General features: G+C 37.0%; 1 protein-coding gene across 1 annotated transcript in view; it reads right to left on the reverse strand.

Moving 5' to 3' along the window:
- LOC123866249 overlaps positions 1-19,582 on the reverse strand; it is a 29,057-nt gene that overhangs the window by 6,344 nt on the left and 3,131 nt on the right. The window lies entirely within an intron of this gene.

The following is a 19,582-nucleotide window of genomic DNA, read 5'->3' on the forward strand; positions in this document are numbered from 1 at the left end:
TCGCCAGTTAAGTTCAGAATACTTACAACGCACCTGATTAGAAATCACATAATAAGGAATTAATTACCTACTCAGTCAAATATTGAAAAAACTGAAATGAAACTTGAAAATTGCCCTTTAGAAGAAAAAATTTAAGTATAAGAAAACAAAAATATTAAGTGTATTATGGAGATATAACTCAACAACTGGGGAAATTCAAGCATCGTAAACGAAATGTAATAGCTACTTGTTCTACAAAGGTTTCGAAACTGCCTAGATAAGGACTTTCAACAACTTTAATTAAAACCAACAACTTCCTACTACAACCAATATTTTTTGCAATGTTATTCTTATAAGGTGATACTGTCACTGAATATGTGGGGCGCGATATAGAACTAGTTGGAAAGAATGGGAGCAATTTGATAGCAATGCGATCGTACAGGTTCTGGTGAGCGTCGTGTTTGTACCCAGAAGTAGGCTTAGATCTCGGTTACTGGTAAACGGTGTATAAATTCTTAATCTTAATCGACGTGGTGAAGGATTTATACTAAAATATGTTTCATAGAATTGAATAGAAGCTTAATTCTCAGGAATGTAGAAGGATCTGGGTGCCCACCGTATTATTAGTTCGTGGAAATTCCTTCCACTGCTGTAATTAATGGAAAAGATTCACGAGTTATGAACCTTAGCTATCATAAATACTAACGATGCAGAGAGTACCGAAAAAATAAATCGAACCTAAAAGAAACTAGAAAAGAGTGGTTATCTAATTAGGAAAATATTTAGAACATAACTTAGACAAGAAAAAAAACAGACAGTGATTTCGAATGCTAGATAAGCAATAAGCATAGTTAAAAATTGCGGCTCAACCCATCATGAAGGTCTATGTGGTCTTCGCTATAAGCAGCCTTATTTGTTTTTATTGAACAAATGAAAACAAGTTAGTAAAAACTTGTTAAAAAGACAGGTTTTTATATTGTCTACATAAGGATCTAAGAAGAAAGAAAAAAGACACATGGACGAGAAAATTCAGGACTCTTGTCAAAGGCAAAAATAGAATAGATAAGCAAAGAGCTGTGAGACGTAAAAGAAAAGTAGAAGAGAGCAGAAGAGTGGAAATGTTCATTTTAGCCATCAGTCATAATATAAATCTAAAAAGTTGAATGAGTAAGAAATTCTCTTATTTGGTTTAGAATGTGATGACGGCGATGGCATTCTTTTCGATCAATCTTTTCGCAATGCTTCAAGAATGTGACACGATAATCCATGTACAATTAGTTGTTGTTTGTCATGTTCTCAGTCATGACTGGATTGATTCATTGCCCTTTTACAGCATATCATTGGGCACACGTATGTGAGGACAATGGAGCTCTTTGTGTAGCTGTGCATCTTCACAGTTTGCATACATGAATACGATAGCAGGGTATGCAAAAATATATTGGAGAAACCAACGACTTCAATTTCACTATCCATATTATAAGTGCCCAAGTGTATGTTAGTTGGTTTAACCTTGTCACAACGGAGCAACGCATCGACGTGATTTTTTACATGGGCACAGTTAAAAACTTGGAGAGTGACGTGGGCTACTTTTTATTTCGGAAAATCAAAGAGTTCCAACGGAGTTTTTAATAACATCTAATAAAAAGATTTTTTAGTTTGTTAATTTAGAACTCAATAAATTGCAGTTTCCGTTTTAAGCCTTTAGCAGGACTAGGTACTTTTTCACACGTAGAGCCAATGTTGCAAAGGCGTACTGCGTACCTACCTACCTCATACCGCGGCTGTGTGATAAAGCGGTATTTCTCTTGTGATTGCTTTAGCGAGGTTTTTCCATATCTTCCGAACTTGTGTTAAAAGCCTGCTGAGTTTGCCGTGGGCTCTTCTCAGACTTGGGCGTGTTTGGAACCCTCGTAGCTTTAGTTTTAAGTTTACGTAATTAATTATTATCACCACTATAATATCGTCTTTCAAATCTTGTTAGATTTTCAAATCTGACAAACAAAAGGTGTACAAGGTGTAGTAGTACCTAAATCTACTAAATGATTTTGATTTTTGTTTTTTTTAGCCCAGGCTCCGGGCTTTTATCACAAGTCACAATAAAGCTTTTAAGTTTAGATCTCCCAAATTTTTCTTCGTTAGTCATGGATAGTTAGGAAAGCTTTCTTGCTGTATTACTATGGGTTCCTTTTTTTAATTCTGAACTTCATTATGAAAGGAGAAAGCGTTTAACGAGTGCGTCGATGCCTGTCGTAACGTTTGGGGTTCGATGCCGGGCCATTGTCTCCGGTCACGCCACGTCGCCTGGGCTTGGCTTCCTCACACGCCCATATTGTCTGAGTCGGTAAAAGAGCCCCACTTATCGATAAGCCACTTTATGAAATGTCTCAACCTGCCTTATTTCTTATAGATAACACTTTGTCTTGGAATTTACATATATCAAATTTAACATCAAAAATAAGAAAATTAACATATATTTTTAAGAATCTTAGGACATCAGTAAGTAGAGATACTATCTTTATGGTATATTATGCAATATCCCAATCATTACTGAAGTACTGCATATCGGTCTGGGGAGGGAGCAACAAAACTGCGATGCTACAGCTAGAAAGAGCACAGAGATCGATTTTGAAAGTAATGACTAAAAAACCTTTCAGGTTTCCAACAACAGAACTATATAAAGACTGCAAAGTTCTAACAGTCCGCCAACTATACTTATTGCACATTATTATACGCAAACATAATTCTGCTAATTATGATAAAAATTTGGTAAAGAGAAGAATAGATGTAATTTTTCGAACAGAAAGACATAAAACTGCACTTGCTGGGAGACAGTACTACATTATTAGCTCTAGACTGTACAATAAAATTAATAAAATTATTAAGATTTATCCACTGAATAGAAACGAATGTAAAAAACGAGTTAAGGAATGGCTACTCAAACAAACCTACGTTGATACTGAAAATATGCTGAAAGTTCTGGTTTAACATGATTAAATATCATTTTTCTAACGTATTTTACATGGCATACACAATATATATATATATATATATACATATACACACACATACACACACACACACACACACACACACACACACACACACGCACGCTCACACTAAACGCACGCCTTTATTGAATAACATAAAAAAAAAAAAAAAAAAAACCACTGAATTGAAATTTTGTATGTAAAAGTAATAGTTATTTAAATAAACCTAATAGTTATTGTTACTTACCTCAACCAAATGTTTAAATTATTATTAAAGGAGAGCACTGTCGCCTGAGACACAGGTTTCCACCTATTTTAGGGACAGTAGATCTTCAATAATATAATTTAAATCATACAAATATCTTTTGTTTTTTCAAAATATTCTTGTTTTAGATATCATGTTTATATGTAACAAATTGTAACACAATTATTCACTAAAATTCACAAAGTACTATCTCTGTTGTACACGAAACTTAAATCCTAGATAAAATAGGTATTATTATTATTAACTTCATTTTATTAAAAATGTTAGTTTAGTTTCGTGTACAAAGGAATGAATAGGAGAATTATAACTGTGAGCACACAACTATTTGTTTAAATAGTTGTGTGCACAGTATCATACTGTGTATTGTGTGTACAAATAAGTATTATAGATGCACCTAAGTTATTAAGATGTTAAGATGTTATTTGCAAGGCAAAATACTAGAAGACCGGAAGAGGGTGCGGATTAAATCATTGTGTTTTTTTTTGATTCAGATACAAGTTAGCCCTTGACTGCAATCTGACCTGGAGGTAGGTAATCATAGTAGTTCAACCCATACGTACCCCTGGTTTCTGTATGACATCGTACCGGAACGCAAACTCACTCGGCGGCCCGGCTTTGCCGGTAGGGTGGTAACTAATTACGACCAAAGCCTCCCACCAGACCAGACCAGTTTGGAAATTATAAAATTCTAACCCCGTGCCGGGAATCGAACCCGGGACCTCCCACTAATAAGACCACAGCGCCTATCACTACGCAAGGGTCAAAAACAACCACCAACACATCTCTATATTAGGTACTACTGATCACGGGTCTTCTCTAACAATGAGAAGGGTTCCGCCATAGTCCACCCGCTGCTGGCTAAGTTCGGGTTGACAAACTTCACACAGCTTTGAGGACTTTATGGAACTAAATTAAACCTAAATCCACGAGGACAAAGTCGCGGGCGTCAACTTGTACCTAATATACAAAGTCCTAGATACAATTTACAAATAATGATGCTACTCTGTGAGATAAGTGGCACGAGAGAAATGATAATGATGATGACACCAGCCCGCGGCAATTACAGGCTTGTGAGGACTCGGCCGGTATTCCGTGATACTTAGAAGTTAGAAGGGTCAGGAATGCGGGCGTTGGTTATGTAGGGAATGTGTTTGGTTAAACTACAGTTGAACACAAAGCAATTTAAATAGTTGTACAAAAATCGACTTCAACAAATCTTTAGTACACCAAATTACAAAACTCGACTACCCTACCAAAAATGACCAAAAAAGTAAAAAAAAAACACATTTGAAAATCGCATCATAGTGAACGTTTCTCTACGTGATCAAATCAGGAATGAGGAACAGTCGCTTCAGACATCATACATACATAGGCTGCACTAAAAGTATCGGGAATGGAATATTTCCACTGTCCCTGTCATATTAAAATCTTTTTAATTGAAAACTCCTTGGTTTTAAAAATCGAATACCATTTATTTATTTTAAAAAAAATTCTCGGTCTTTTCACAATGTCTTGTCAAACTTGTTTAGTCGTTGAGAAAATGGAATTGACTCGAGAAAATTCTAGAGCGATGATTTATTATGACTTTCGAAGTGGTTTAACACAAAAATAGTGTATTGACCGGATGATTTCTGCATTTGGTGATGAAGCCCCATCCAAAACCACAATTTATCGCTGGTTTGCTGAATTTCAACGTGGACGTGTCAAGCTCAGTGATGATCCCCGTCAAGGTCATCCAAAAACTGCGGTCACCCAAGAAAACATCGATGCTGTGCGTAAGCTGATTGAGGAAGATCGACATGTGACATACCGCGAAATTCAGGCAACTTTAGACATTGGCATTAGTCAAATACAAATATTCTTGCATGAACAATTAGGTGTAAAAAAGTTGTTTTCCCGATGGATACCGCATTTGCTCTGTGAAGAGCAAAAAGCGGCTCGCGTTACTTGGTGCGTCAGAACTCTCGAAAGATTCCACGCAGGATCCTCAAATGCTGTATACAATATCGTATCAGGTGACGAATCCTGGATATACGCGTACGAACCCGAAACAAAAAACCAGTCACGAGTTTGGGTGTTCGAAAATGAGTTAAAGCCAACAAAAATTGTTCGTTCACGAAGTGTTGCAAAAAAAATGGTGGCCACGTTTGTGTCCAAAACCGGCCATGTTGCAACTATTCCTCTTGAGGGACAAAGAACGGTTAATGCAGAATGGTATGCTAGCATTTGTTTGCCACAGGTCGTTTCTGAACTCCGTAAAGAGAACTGCAACCGCCGCATCATCCTCCATCACGACAATGCGAGTTCTCACACCGCGCACAGAACAAAAGAGTTTTTAGAGCAAGAAAACATAGAATTATTAGACCATCTGCCGTACAACCCCGACCGAAACCCTAATGATTTCTGTACTATCCCTAAAATAAAGAATACATTTCGTGGTCAGAGATTTTCATCACCTGAAGAAGCTGTGGACGCCTACAAAACGGCCATTTTGAAGACCCCAACTTCCGAATGGAATAGTTGCTTCAATGATTGGTTCCATCGTATGGAAAAATGTGTCAAATTTCGCGGAGAATACTTCGAAAAGCAATAAATACATTTTTAAATAGTAGTGTTGTGTCACTTCCTTAATTCCCGAAATTTTCAGTGCCGCCCTCGTATCACAAATTTCGTCACTGGCAGTAAGCGAAACCGTGGCTTAGCGGTCAGAGCATCACGGGCGCAAACCTAGAATATGCCGGTCCGAATCCAGCCGGATCCGCAATGTTTGATAATATGTACTTAGTATTTAAAATTAATCAGGAATGAGGAGATCCGTAGGAGTAACCGACATAGCTCAACGAGTTGCGAAGCTGAACTCTGAAGTAGGTAGCATTGAGCAAATAGGTACATAGAACCAATAGAAGTTGGGGTTCCAAAGTGCTGGAATGGCGACCTCACACCGGAAAGCCTAGCGTTGGAAGACCCTCCACCAGCTGCTGTCCACCTCGGCAACACCATCAAACGAGTCGCAGGGGGAGCCGCTGGATGGCGGCGGCGCGAGACCGTGATGTGTGGAAGTCCCTTACAAGAGGCTTATCGGTTGATAACAATGATGATGATGGACACGAGCCAAGCCGGGCGGGTCAACTATTCGAAGAACAAGTCCTTTTAGAAGCAAAATTAAGCAAGTCCGAAACCGCGAAAGCAAAAAACGAACCTTGGATTTTGGTTTTCGACAAGATACCAATCTAAACCTTTTTGCAATGTACTCGTAAGATATAATGGGTATCGATATTAATTACTTTAATTACTGGTCCCAACCACTTCATCATACACAAAGAAATTCGTGATCTTTAATTTTTATCCTTGAAATAAATTATACACTGTAGCAACAGTGTAGGGTGACCACGGGGCAGTTTAAAATTATAGGCATTCCTTAACGACAATAAATAGTACAATTGCATTATAAATATAAATATACTAAGTAATCATTATCCGACCCTGTACAATACAATACAACAATGGAATACAACAATTACAGAACAATTACAATAAGGGGTTATGATAGGAGTTACAATAGAAGCAAAATGTGGTGATTGAGGAATTAGGTTAGAATTGTAAAATATTGTAATCGTTTTGGTTGCCTGATAAAATAAATAAATAAATGTGAAAGTTTGGACGTTTGTTACTCTTTCATGCCACAAAAACCGATTTATGGTGTTTGGGATGGAGAGTTTATACTATACCTATCCTAAATATTAATGTGTTACGTCGCGTTTTTCGCGCCGTACTTTACCATCCACCTAGAATAGGCAAGTCATACATCCAAATCTGTTCAGACAATTAGAAGTCATGGTGGAAGAAAAAAAACTCACGTATTATACGTACCTAAACTCTTTTTTGCAAAATCGTGTAAAAAGAATCAATTCGCTTGGTGCTTTAGAATATTTAAATGGAAATGTTCTGATGAAGCGAAACGTGTGGTCACCCCACGTACAGAAGCAATTCGCAAGCACCTCGTAATTACGTCGCCTCGCGTCTTGCAGCATTCCTGCGGAACGAGGCACAAGGCGCAGCATGCCGCACGCCGCACGCCGCACGCCGCACGCCGCACGCCGCACGCCGCACGCCGTATACCGGCGAGAACAAAAAGTAAAACACTCTTGCTTTTCAAAACAGGTGATCTATGCGGAGTGTGTATCTATACGCTTAAGGCTATCCCTAGGGCAAACTCCAGGTATAGTAGTACCTATAGTGTTCGGCAGTTGTACGTGTGTGTATGTTTGTTTGTTTTTATCGGTTTTCTCACAGTTGCCAAATAGGTAACTTAAAGTCGTTGGCTTCGACTAATCTAATATGCCGCCATATCGGATTTTACATAGTACTCGTATAACACACAAAAAATTTCAAGAAAAAAATTCAGTTAACTTCGAAAACTAAAATGCCTTCAAAAACAAAAATTCGAAAAAATGTACCTATGGCAGATTTTGCATGCGCAACGACGATAATATTAAAACAGTCCGTATGTGATGATTTTTCAGGAGGATTAGGCTAATTTTAGTTAATTATTAGTAGTAATTTTAATTTATAATTATTAATGTTTGACAATAATTTATATTTTAGTTAATATTAATTTAATAGTTGATAATTTTAGTTAAATAGTTTTTCCTCCACTTATCTTGTTCTCGCTATCTTATCATATACCTATTTCAACAAAATACTTCGTTATTATAATTATTTAGTACCAGTTTTACTTTTAAAACACATTTTTTTATATTTTTCCTTAAAATAATAATAAATCTAAAATCGTTCGCAGCTATTGCTTGAGTTGGCTAAGGGAAGGTAGGCTAGGCCTTAACACAAAGTCTGTACCTACATAGTTTTTATGGAGAATAATTGAAATTCCATACTGTCGATAAATCAGCTTAGACACAGTTAATAAAAAAATAATTATACACAGTAGGTCCATAATTACTAGGTCTAACAACTTTTTACATAGATCATGTAATTTCATTTACACTTAACGTAGCGCATGGTAGATACCTGTTTGTTGTAGTTTTTTTATGGAGAATCATTGAAACTCTATTCCATAGATAAATCCGCGTAGACACGTTGAGTGAGCAAAGAAAAAAAATAGATTCCTGTACAATTATGAGACACTTTTAGATCAAAGTAATTGTAGGACGATTACTGACTACAAAGAGATTCCTGAGCATAGTTGTGAGTGTACGTTGACGCATTGACATAGTTTTTATGGGTAGCAATTATTATAGTATTTTCTAGATAAATCGGCCCGTTAATAGCTTAACTTGGTTAAGTTGTCGGTGTCATATTCCGTTCCGGTCCGGGATTAAATCCCGCGCACACACCTCTAACTTTGGAGCTATGGGTATGTGGCCGTGCGTTTTAAACAATTAAAATATCACTAGCTTTAACAGCAAAGAAAAACATAATGAGGCCTCCATGCCTGAGAGTTCTCCAAAATGTTGTCAAAAAGATGTATAAAGTCAGACGATTTGAACATGCCCAGCGTAGTAGCTATGGCCTCAAGCTTTCTCATTCCGAGGACAAATCCGTGCTCAGTGGCAGTGGGCTGGAGATGGGTTGGTGTAGATGATGATTATGTAAACCAGCAGGAAAGAAGGATGATTAAAATGTAGAATGACTAGATTTAACTTAGAGTATAGATATAGATTTAGAGTTTGCATTGTAATTATAGTTAGAAACTACGTTCTGAGGCAAGATAAGCAATTCAGCTGCTAGTTAATATTAATAATAATAGAAACTTCAAAACCTTTCACGAAAGAGCTAAGTTGAATTTAAGAGTTCATTATCCAGAATTGTGCAGGACTGTTATTATGGCATAATATTATTGTAAATTAATCATTTGAAAAGATCAGCCACCGAGTTTCTTGCTGTAGGAATTCTCAGTAGGAATGGCATTCCGAGTCGATAGATTCTACCGACGATTCCAAAAATTTCTATTTCTATTTAAGTGTAATAATAAAAGTTTATTCTACCAGAAATTTGCGTTGACAGCGTTTATATCAGACAAAAGATTTATTTGCAATGTAATGCAATACTCGCTGCAGTATATTTCATTACAATATTAAACCTTGTTCAGTTCAAGCAATTAATCATCTGCGGCTACCGACCGGTTGGCGTTTAAAATAACTACACTCATAACTATTGTAAAACTAAACTATCTTACGATCTATATAATGTGTATCAAGATAAGTAATCGAAAACAAAATTACGAGGCACACCTAATAGTAAATAGCGTTTTAATGATCATGTACCTACTCGTAATAATGGCTTATCTTAAGATAGATTTAATAATATCAGTTATTAAGATATATAAGATTTGACAGTAGCAAAAAGTGGATGTGGTCCATCACCAGACCCGCGGCTATGTAGTATGCCGTCGACCCGAATTCAATGCTAGAGTATCTAGAAAAGGATAGAGATATGGTAACAGGCCTAAATCCGTTTTTTGGTATAATCCAGCAGAGTCTACTGGACTTAGTAATTAACCAGAACTAAGGCTTTTACTAAGCCGTAGTTGACCAGAATTCAATACCAGAATGTCTTGAGAACGATAGAAGACTGATCCGTTTTTTCAGTATCCAGAATCTAGAGTCTTCCATTATCTTATTTGCTAAAAGTGGCTAGTGACTAAGATTTCCCTCAGTCTTATTTTTCTGATATTTTTGAAAGAAGATTACTTACTTCATGACAGACATTCATCCTCACCATCATCAAACATCAGCCTTTTCATCAGCGTCTATTGCTGAATAGACCTTTTTAACTACTACCACCCAAAATAATTAAGTATAGCTTCCGTACGCGGTTCTTCGCCTTTGTCATCCAGTTTCTTCCCACCACCGTAGTTCAACGTGCTGGATGTGGTTCCACGCTGTACTTGCCAGTACGCTGTTTCCACTTCAGTAAAAAAAAAATGATACCAAACCAGTCGCACACGTAAATACCAAAGGTTTTAGAAACATTATCAAAATGAGTTTTCGACAAAATTGTCCTCACAAAAACCTCTGGCCGGGACAAATTGCTGCTGTAATGGGCGGCTGCCTCCCGGCCCCGGCCGAAGCTGCGTGTGATTAATGATGCAGTGTCGCTACTGGCTACACTTCGTACTACTGGTCCACGCTTTGTGCTGGCCCTTGTATCGTAAAATCAACACATTTTTGAGGTCTCTGATTTTAACTTCGTATAGGCCATTCCAATTAATCTTCTTATTACCTAAAGTGGAACCTGGCGTTATTTCGCTCAAAAAGAGCAATAGTTTAAGCTAATAGATGACGTTAATCTCTTCAGCCCACGTGTTGTTTAACTTTTTCAAGCAATTTTATGGGTTTGGAGGTGAATATACCTAAGTGGCAACTCAGTAATTTAGAGACCTCTAGAGTCCAGACCTCTCTCCAACTGATGAATTGGAGAAATCGTGAAAAATTCTGAAGTCTCATGAACCAGCTACCATTTTGTTGGTTCGAGCAATATTTTTGGGAATCTGATCTTCTATACTGCACATTTAAACTTTTCCAAGTAAACCTTTTTAATTGAAAACAAATTAACATATTGGCCAAAGAACATAATGAAAACGATCATCCTGCAAAAAACGGATAGGTACTCGTATACCTCTTCTCTACAATATAGTAATAAGGCCGCCTTTGCATACAGTTGTTTTTTAGTTTTTAGTTTCTTTGTTTCGTTTTGCTTATTTCATGTTTTGTGTGCAATAAAGTTTTCTATTCTCTATAGTACAAAATCAAATCGCTTCCCGTCATCTGTTGATCTTATAGGTACGCTTAGATCTTTAAAAACTACGCAACGAATTTTAATGCAGTTTTCATCCATAGACACAGTGATTCAAGAGGAAAGTTTATACATATTTTACTTATATTGTTTTGTGTTGATTTGTTGAAATATGACGATAAGTGGTCAAAAGAATCAAATCAAGCCGACTAAGAGCTTCCATCATAAATGTCTTATCCTTTTGAAAATGCCTACATTGACACCACATAAGTAGAGTCAACGATAAAGCTAAATTTGCACCCGTCCATAGTCGATTACACTGGATAGCGGGTGCAAACTTAGCTTTGTCGCTGTTGGTACCTATTTACTTTATACCCTTTATACATTGTACCCGTGCGAAGCCGGTGCGACTTTACTCCCTAGTGTGTATTATAGTAGCACCACCATAAACCAATAATACCATCATCACACCATCGTAATATTTTAAAATATTTCCACCTCACTGTTTACTGAACGTCATTTGATCCATGCACGTCACTGCGCCCGCGCGTGCCCCGGGACTCCGGGGTCACACCGTCACCATGCGCCGGCGCACCGCACCACAGCATAAACAAGCCAGTCTTCGCTCTAGCCCGCTCTTAAAATCACAAAATGTGCTCAAAATAACATATTAACCTTGCATACAGAAATCATTTTAATTTTTAATTTATAACGTATAGTTCAGAATGATGTAAAAATTCTAATGACCACATACATCCAAATCTGTTCAGGCATTTAGGAGTTATGGTGGAGTAAAGAGACTCATACATACAATACCTACAATCTACATACTCGAACCCTCAAAACATTACGTAGGTAGGTACCTAAATTCCTTTCCTAGAACAGTCTTGTTATTTGGAGATATCGGATAATGTAAGTAGGTATATGCGATATCAATATAGCGTTATATAGCCATTTCAAGGGGCTAAGAAAATGGAACAAGCGATATCTACATACATAATAATATAGGTACTTACTTAAATTTTTCTTAGTCATTTATTAATCAATATTTCAATAATTTTAAAAATAGTAATAGGACTTTTGTAGCAAGTCTTTTTACTTCTAAGAGGTAGACTGTCAAGTGATTTTAAAATTAATCAAACAAACATTGATATTCAAAAATAGAATCTAATGATGAGTTACTGTATCAGTATAAAACTTTTGCTGTAATGATATTATGTTAATTCTGAATTTATTTAGGCTGTGGCATCAAGCATTTCGAATTTACTCGTGTGTACGCCGCGCCGGTAGTTCGTAGAACCGATCATTATATCAACTTGGACGGGTTTCCTCTTAAAACCTTTATGATAAACTATGTCTTTACAACCGCCAGGTCAACGCACCAATTTGGAATGTATGTTTGTATAATCAGCTTTTATTATTAAGCAACTTTTTGTTGGACAGCATTAGGTAAAGATTAAAGTGCCGGGTTAAGGTCGATAAGGTCACATTTCGAAATGTGCGTTTACGTAACTAACTATTTTTGTGGTTAATATATTATTCTGATTAATATCTTATATTTTGAAGTGTGCAAGCCACAATATTTTAAAATACTTACAGTTAGAAATGTTTGTATTTTTGCGAAATAGAGACGGTTCTAGGCACTTGCATAAATTTTCTAGACCAGATTTAGCAAGCAATTAACTAGTTCATCCGACAGACGTTGCCCTGTCCACATTTTAAAAATCTAAATTCCCTCTAGAATAACTTAGTTTTACGTATTATTTATCCTAATCATATTTCATGAAACAAAAAGAATAAAGTATGTACCTACGCGTATTCATCGTATTAATCGTGAGTTGTTATGGTCTAGAGAACATACAAAAATCCTATAGCAAAATAAGGTTCAGTTTTCCCGAATTAAAACTTTCCCGGAGAACTTTTTCAACTTGTCTTTCGATAAAAATCTGATCCGAATTATCTAATACGAACATTTTAAAGTAAAAAATTGTCAAATCGGTTCACCCTTTCTCAAGTGATGGCTTGCCAACTACCAACAATACTTTACAAACAAGAAACCTAAGTACCTATTAGCCGCAGAGTAAGATAAATTAGATCTAGATAATGGCAAACTGTTTTGAAATTCAATAAATTTAATAAACCACCGGATGTCAAAGCGAAACTAGTTTTTGGAACATCTTCGTCACAGGGCTCGTTCCTTTGCAGTTAGGATCGCCACATAAATGTGCATTTAATTGGACAGTCCACAAAATATAGACTCTATTTCATTGGAACTAACAAACATTTAACTCAACAAACAACACTAAATGAAAGGCATCAAACTAATTTGACATTGATAGGTTCTACATTGCTGCTTCACTGAACGATATAAAAATAATATTTTGTAGAAAACTTTAAATGGATTAAAAAAAAATGTCAAATGAGCTTGGTGGCTATCATTCAGTGAGTTAGTGACCCAGTGGGCTGTTCTGCGGGAACCATCACTTGGTTGTAATTTTGTCTCACAACTAAGCACGCTTCCCGCAGAACAGCCAATCATGGCCACCCTAGCCGCAATGTCAAAGCAAAGTCGCGGCAGGTGTTTCTCGCTGCAGGAGCGAGGCTCGCCCACCCGGCCCCGCCCGCCTCGCGACTCCGGAATTCGAAAACGCGAAAAAAACATCTATCCACGATTTATGGTGCCCCGTTCCACGTGCCCCGCATTCCGACGGGTTGTGCCCTTAGGACACGATTATGGGGCATTCCTAATAACCTTATTAGGAATGCCCCTTAGATGGTTATCAGTTTTGTTTTGACCAAAGATTATATTATGTTTCTTACTCTGTGACCAAAGCAACTTTTAGTGTATTTCCAATTGAATGATGATCTCTCAACGCAGGGATGCGCACTACAAAATTATTTGTACCAAATTTCGTATATAAATAAGTTAAATGGATGGATCTTTAAGAATTCTGTGAGCACTCTTTAATTTTCCGGGATGAAAAGTAATTTATGCCCGTCCTCGGGATGTAAACTAACTGTGTACCAAATCTCATCTAAATCGGTTAAACTGTTGGGCTGTAAAAAGCTAGCAGACAGACACACTTTCGAATTTATAATATTAGTATGGATTAGCAAGAGGTGATTCAAGATTTTTTTGATATCTCGATAGGAGCAAGCCTCATCCGTGATCCGTCAAGTAATTTAAATTGTAGCGGGTAGGTACGATGCGTCGTAGCCAGGGGGTATGAGTTATGACCTATGGCAAGCAGCGTATGGACCATGGTTGGCATGATATGGTTGCCTGTATTAAAACAATCACACCCTTTCGAGATAAACGCATTCTTTAGAATAAATCGCAGTAGAGGCACGTAGAGACGTTTACCTTTTCATAGAGTCTGAAAGAGCTTCAAAAGGCGCTAGAAGAAAGATACCTATCTAAATCATTGATTTTAGAGCCACTTCAAAGGTTTTTACTCAGATGCAAGTTAGCTTTTGACTGCAATCTTACCTGGTATTTATACTAAATGTATTGACATTAATCTGAAAGAAAGGTTCATTAAAAACGAACCACCGTTCAAAATGCAGATTCAGATAGATAAAATACTAAACTAAAATATTTAAAGAATCCCATAGCAAAATACCTAAGTGCTAGTCCTACCAGCAATAATTGAACTAGAATGAAAGCCCGGCCCGAAGTGAATAGATCTTGTCTCCGACGGACGGACCGACTGACTGTAATTGCTTTAGAGATATATCTTCTTAATTGAACATGATAGAATGGGGTATGTATTTGATTTACTTGAATGCTCATTAGCAAAATAAAATTATATGCAAACATTTTTAGTGATCCGTGCTTGAAAGCAAATTGCGTGAAACTTTTCATAAGTTTTATTTAACAGACTTTTGATCCAGATAATCTAAGTTTTTATTCTAAGCAGATAATATTGTTCAAGCTAAAAGTAAAGCTATGAAGCACAATAAGAAAAAGAAGACGTCCATTGATATAAAATAAAAATAAATGTATTTAATGACTGTATGAATGAATATCATAAATCATATTGTATGAATGTTGGATAAGCCGTGAAAGCCTAGTAGTTAACATGTCAGCCTCCTATTCGGTGGGTCAGGGGTTCGATCCCGAGCACGCACCTCTAACTTTTCGGAGTTACGTGCGTTTCGAGAAATTATTACATTAAAAACATCGTGTGGAAACCTGCATGCTTGAAAGATATTCGTAATTAACTCAAAGGCTGTGTGTGAAGTCTTACGCACTTAGCCAGCGTGGTAGAATATGGCCAAATCCTTTCTTATTCTGAGACGAGACGTGGTGGTGTAGCCTAACATTAAATATCAATGAAATAAAAAAATCTTGAGATGATTCTAGAAATGATTGTAAAACGGCGTGCTTGTTGTTGTCTGCGATTAGACTAATTATGTTGGTTCATTCACTTTCACTATTGTATCTGTTTTTAGAAGCCACGCAATAATTATATCACTACGTAACACCTGTTAAGGTTTACATGGAGCTGTAGAGTTTCCTAGGTAAAACCGTAGACCTTTTATTAAGAAAAACTCTTTCCTAATTATAAATATTTATTATTTATTTAATATTATAAAAAGTATTATCACAATATAAATTATTTTTATTATTTTAATTTTACGATAAGTTGCAAAAGTTAGCTCTCAAAAAGCTTGCGAACAATCATAAAATGTTGTCAAATGCAAACTTTTCTATTAAAACTCAGTTTTCTATAACTAGGAATTAGTTTCTATAGGAAACTGAGATATATTGTGTAACATAAGACAATGCTCTACGTACCAAACATGATTCTACGTCAACGGAAAAAAGGTAGGTAGGTACCTACCTACCCTATATGTATTGATTCCCTTGTCTTAAAAGACGCGATAGACAGACAGCCAGACAAACATCAAAGTGATCCTATAAGGGTTCCTTTTTTCCTTTTCAGACACAGAACCCTAAAAATTAAGACAGCAAGATTTTTGCGTACCTAAAGATCTTTCACAAATATTGGCATTTAAAAAAAATACCATAAATCGTGTAGGTACGGTTCGAATGTCAGACCCAATAAGGGTGCTGTTAATTTCTTCAGAGCTAAGCTGTAAAAGCTCCGTGACCAATAAACTCTTAAGCAGGCAACATCTCACGCGCGCGGCGCGTGCGCAGCCGACGACGTGACGATACCGATACACAGGATTACCATTCCAATTGCCGAGATTGACGGCTACCTAAATGATATTTAAGATTCGACACGAATGAATATAAGAAATATTATGCTTATCTTGAGGAAACCAGGGGACATAGCATAAAAGAAACACGTAAGTACCTACTTAGATTCATCGCCGTAACGAGGAGAGGGTTTTTGGGGGTCCAAACCCAGACTTATGCGAAAATGCTATACTGGGTTCTTAGATTTACTAAATTTTCCCGTTATCAAAATATTTCGCACTCGCTTCGCTCGTAGTTTCCGTTTGTTATGATTGATACCCGCAACTTGGTCCGCCAGAATTTCGGTTTCTAATAATCCCGCGGGATTTCTTTGATTTCCCGGCTCAAATGTAGGATCATTCATTCCGTCCTATTTTCATTTCCGAAATACGAGCCATTTTTCATGCGTCTAAGAAGATTCAACATGGGTTGGAAAAATTAATAGACTGACAGACAGACAGACGGACGGACGGACTGGCATACAGCCATGATAAATATTTAAAGGTCAGACAGCTGAATTCATGTGTTCGTCGGAGTATGCCCGATTAGTTTCAAACCCATCCGGGGTCCTCCTCTCATCCTTCTGTGCTTTTCTGGAGTTAGGTTTTCACTCGTATCATGATTTCATAGTCAGTTCGCGGTAACAAGGTCGTATGGGCCGCGTATCGCCTTGTTTTCCTTTTGTAAGTAAACTAAGGAAAACTAAAATATACATAGTTGTACTATTTCCATTCACCACATATGGTACTAATTCAAGGGCTTATTTTGTCTAATTAATTGATGGTAACCCTACAACCTACGGCGCGAACGTTTGCCTCACCTTGAGCCCAATGACTTTGATGGGAGCTCTTCATGCAAACAGCAAAATGTCACTTAAGTACCTACATCCTTAGGTATGCTTAACTGATATTTTTAGGCACACAAGACGTGGCCAGTCAGTTCTACCACAGGTTCTACAGTCACAACATATTGTATTTGTGCAACTCTGAGTAGGATTATGAAATATGTACCTGTCTAGCTTTAATAGCATGAGCTGCATGACAGATTTTTTGATTTAGCATTTTAAACATTGACCTGTACCATTATCTTTTATTTATCTATGACCTGGGGGCTTATTGCACAGATTATTTTGATGTAAGCAATGAAAAAGCATATCTTATTTATGCAATGAAATCATGTTAACAGTCTGCTGGTGTTCGTTAGTTGGTTTGTTGATTTGTCCTTCAATAACGCTGCAACGGAGCAACGGATTGATTTATTTATACTAAACAATAATACTAAACATTTGCTACCTTTCCGGAAAAACAAAGAGTTGTCACGGGATATATGAAAAACCTAAAACGGGGACAGTAGGCAAGTGGCATAGAAATATATTATTTAGAATCCTATCATTCTAAATGCTTTGAAATGCTAGATATAGTTTCTATAATACTTACTGTACGTAAACACTCGACTGTAAGCTTGCATTAACGATAATTAAATAGCTTGCAATTACCTGTATTCTATTAGAAAGAGCCGGGCATTAGGAAGATTGATTCGCTGAAATGATACCACAGTTTAGCAAACATACAGTTTCGAAATTAGCGCACAGAGACAGCGTTGTATGACTGGCTGTACCTGCCATGATCGTTTGAGTTGAAAGCTCCTTACCGCTGAAACGCTCAACCTCTGCTCAGCAAACCTACTTGATTTTTAACCGACTTTCAAAAATGAGAAGATTCTTAATTGAGCCCATCTTTTAAAGGCTCGAGTGACCGAGGTATTGTACAAGTATTATAATATATTCCTGCCGTAGATGCCAGTTGGAAAATCTGCTGCTAAAGCAACGAAATCAATCGCAAATGCGTTTTCATAAACGCGAAGATTTTCACAAGCAATGTTACTTCTACCCTAGTCATAGTACGAGCAACTCAGACTCGTCCGCTAATCGTTTCTATGTCAGGGGTCAATGAATATCATAGAGCAACTATTCTTTAGTTTTCCTTAGCTGACAGAAGATAAATAAACCGCAGAAACTTCGGAAAACGCGTAGATAAGTGACGTGATTTGCCTGGCGCTTTAGACCTTCTGAAGTAAGGGTTTTCACTCATAATCATGATTTCATTGTCAGTTCACGATAACCAGGTCCTCACATTTCAGCGTGAGGCTACTTGTTTATAAACCAGTTGAGGAAAAATGAATTTTATAGTTGCTCATATTACAGAAAGCAAAGGTGTGGCCAGCTTACGAAGTATGAGGTCGTTTCAGAACTGTATTATGTTAAACTGTGATTATACAGACTATAAAATTTATATTATTGAGTGGCTATTTAACTCGGGTTTATGGTTGAGAAAACGGTCAAGTTAAATACTGCCGATAGTACTGTTGGGCCATTAATTAAATTAGCGTACCTAACTGTAGGTCGGTATTTAAGGCTGCAGGATAATCTATTAAAATAACCTAGGTAGCTATATTACGTTAATACTATTATAAATTCTGCGGCTTTATCTTGTACCTACTTAGGTAACCATTCTGTCGACTAACCCTTACACATACTTCTATATTATTTCATAGATACTATAATATTAATACTCATCTAGTTATAATTAACTAGATGATCCCCACGACTTTGTGACCGTGAATTTAGGTTTTTGAAAAATCCCAATGGGTACTCTTTTCTTTTCCGGGACGCAAGCTACCTCTGTACCCATATAAATTGGTTAAAGGGATGGGCGTATACGAATCCCGTGGGGACTCTTTAATTTTCCGGGATAAAAAGTAGTCTGTATAAGCTAACTCTGTCCCAAATTTCATCAAAATCAGTTAAACTGTCGGGCCGTGAAAAACTAGCAGACAGACAGACGATAGACACACTTTTGCATTTATAATATTAGTATGGATTGCAAAAGTGTGTAGTGTCTGTTATATTTTCATAGCACCGATCCTGACGCAAGGTGCATATTGAAAATATATGTCTGGGTACCTATAGGAAGTAGGAATCTTCCTTGAATCCTGAGAGACAGGCGAAATTCATTATTGGCGAAAAGTTGATGGAATTCTGTTATACCTAAAAATAGCGCCATAGTGATTAAATCGTGAAAAAGTAACAGAAAGACAGACACACTTACCTAAGTAATCTATTATTTGCATAGAGTTAGCACAGATGGAAGTATGAATATATGGATGTATTGTTTTTCTCATTACCATTTCAATCTTCCTAGAAATAGGAACATGGTCAGTATTGAAGTCTGAAGGTCATAAATTCCCTCCAAACACAGGATATATATCTCAGCGACAGGACAACCTGCGTCACCTGACATGAACCTAACGTTACCTAGCGTATTATGTTACCTAAGACTTGGATACAACAGTTATTCTTGATATCCGAGAGAAGCCGGCACTTTTTGCTGG

The sequence above is a fragment of the Maniola jurtina genome, chromosome 6 (genome assembly GCF_905333055.1).
Source record: "Maniola jurtina chromosome 6, ilManJurt1.1, whole genome shotgun sequence".
NCBI lineage: Eukaryota > Metazoa > Arthropoda > Insecta > Lepidoptera > Nymphalidae > Maniola > Maniola jurtina.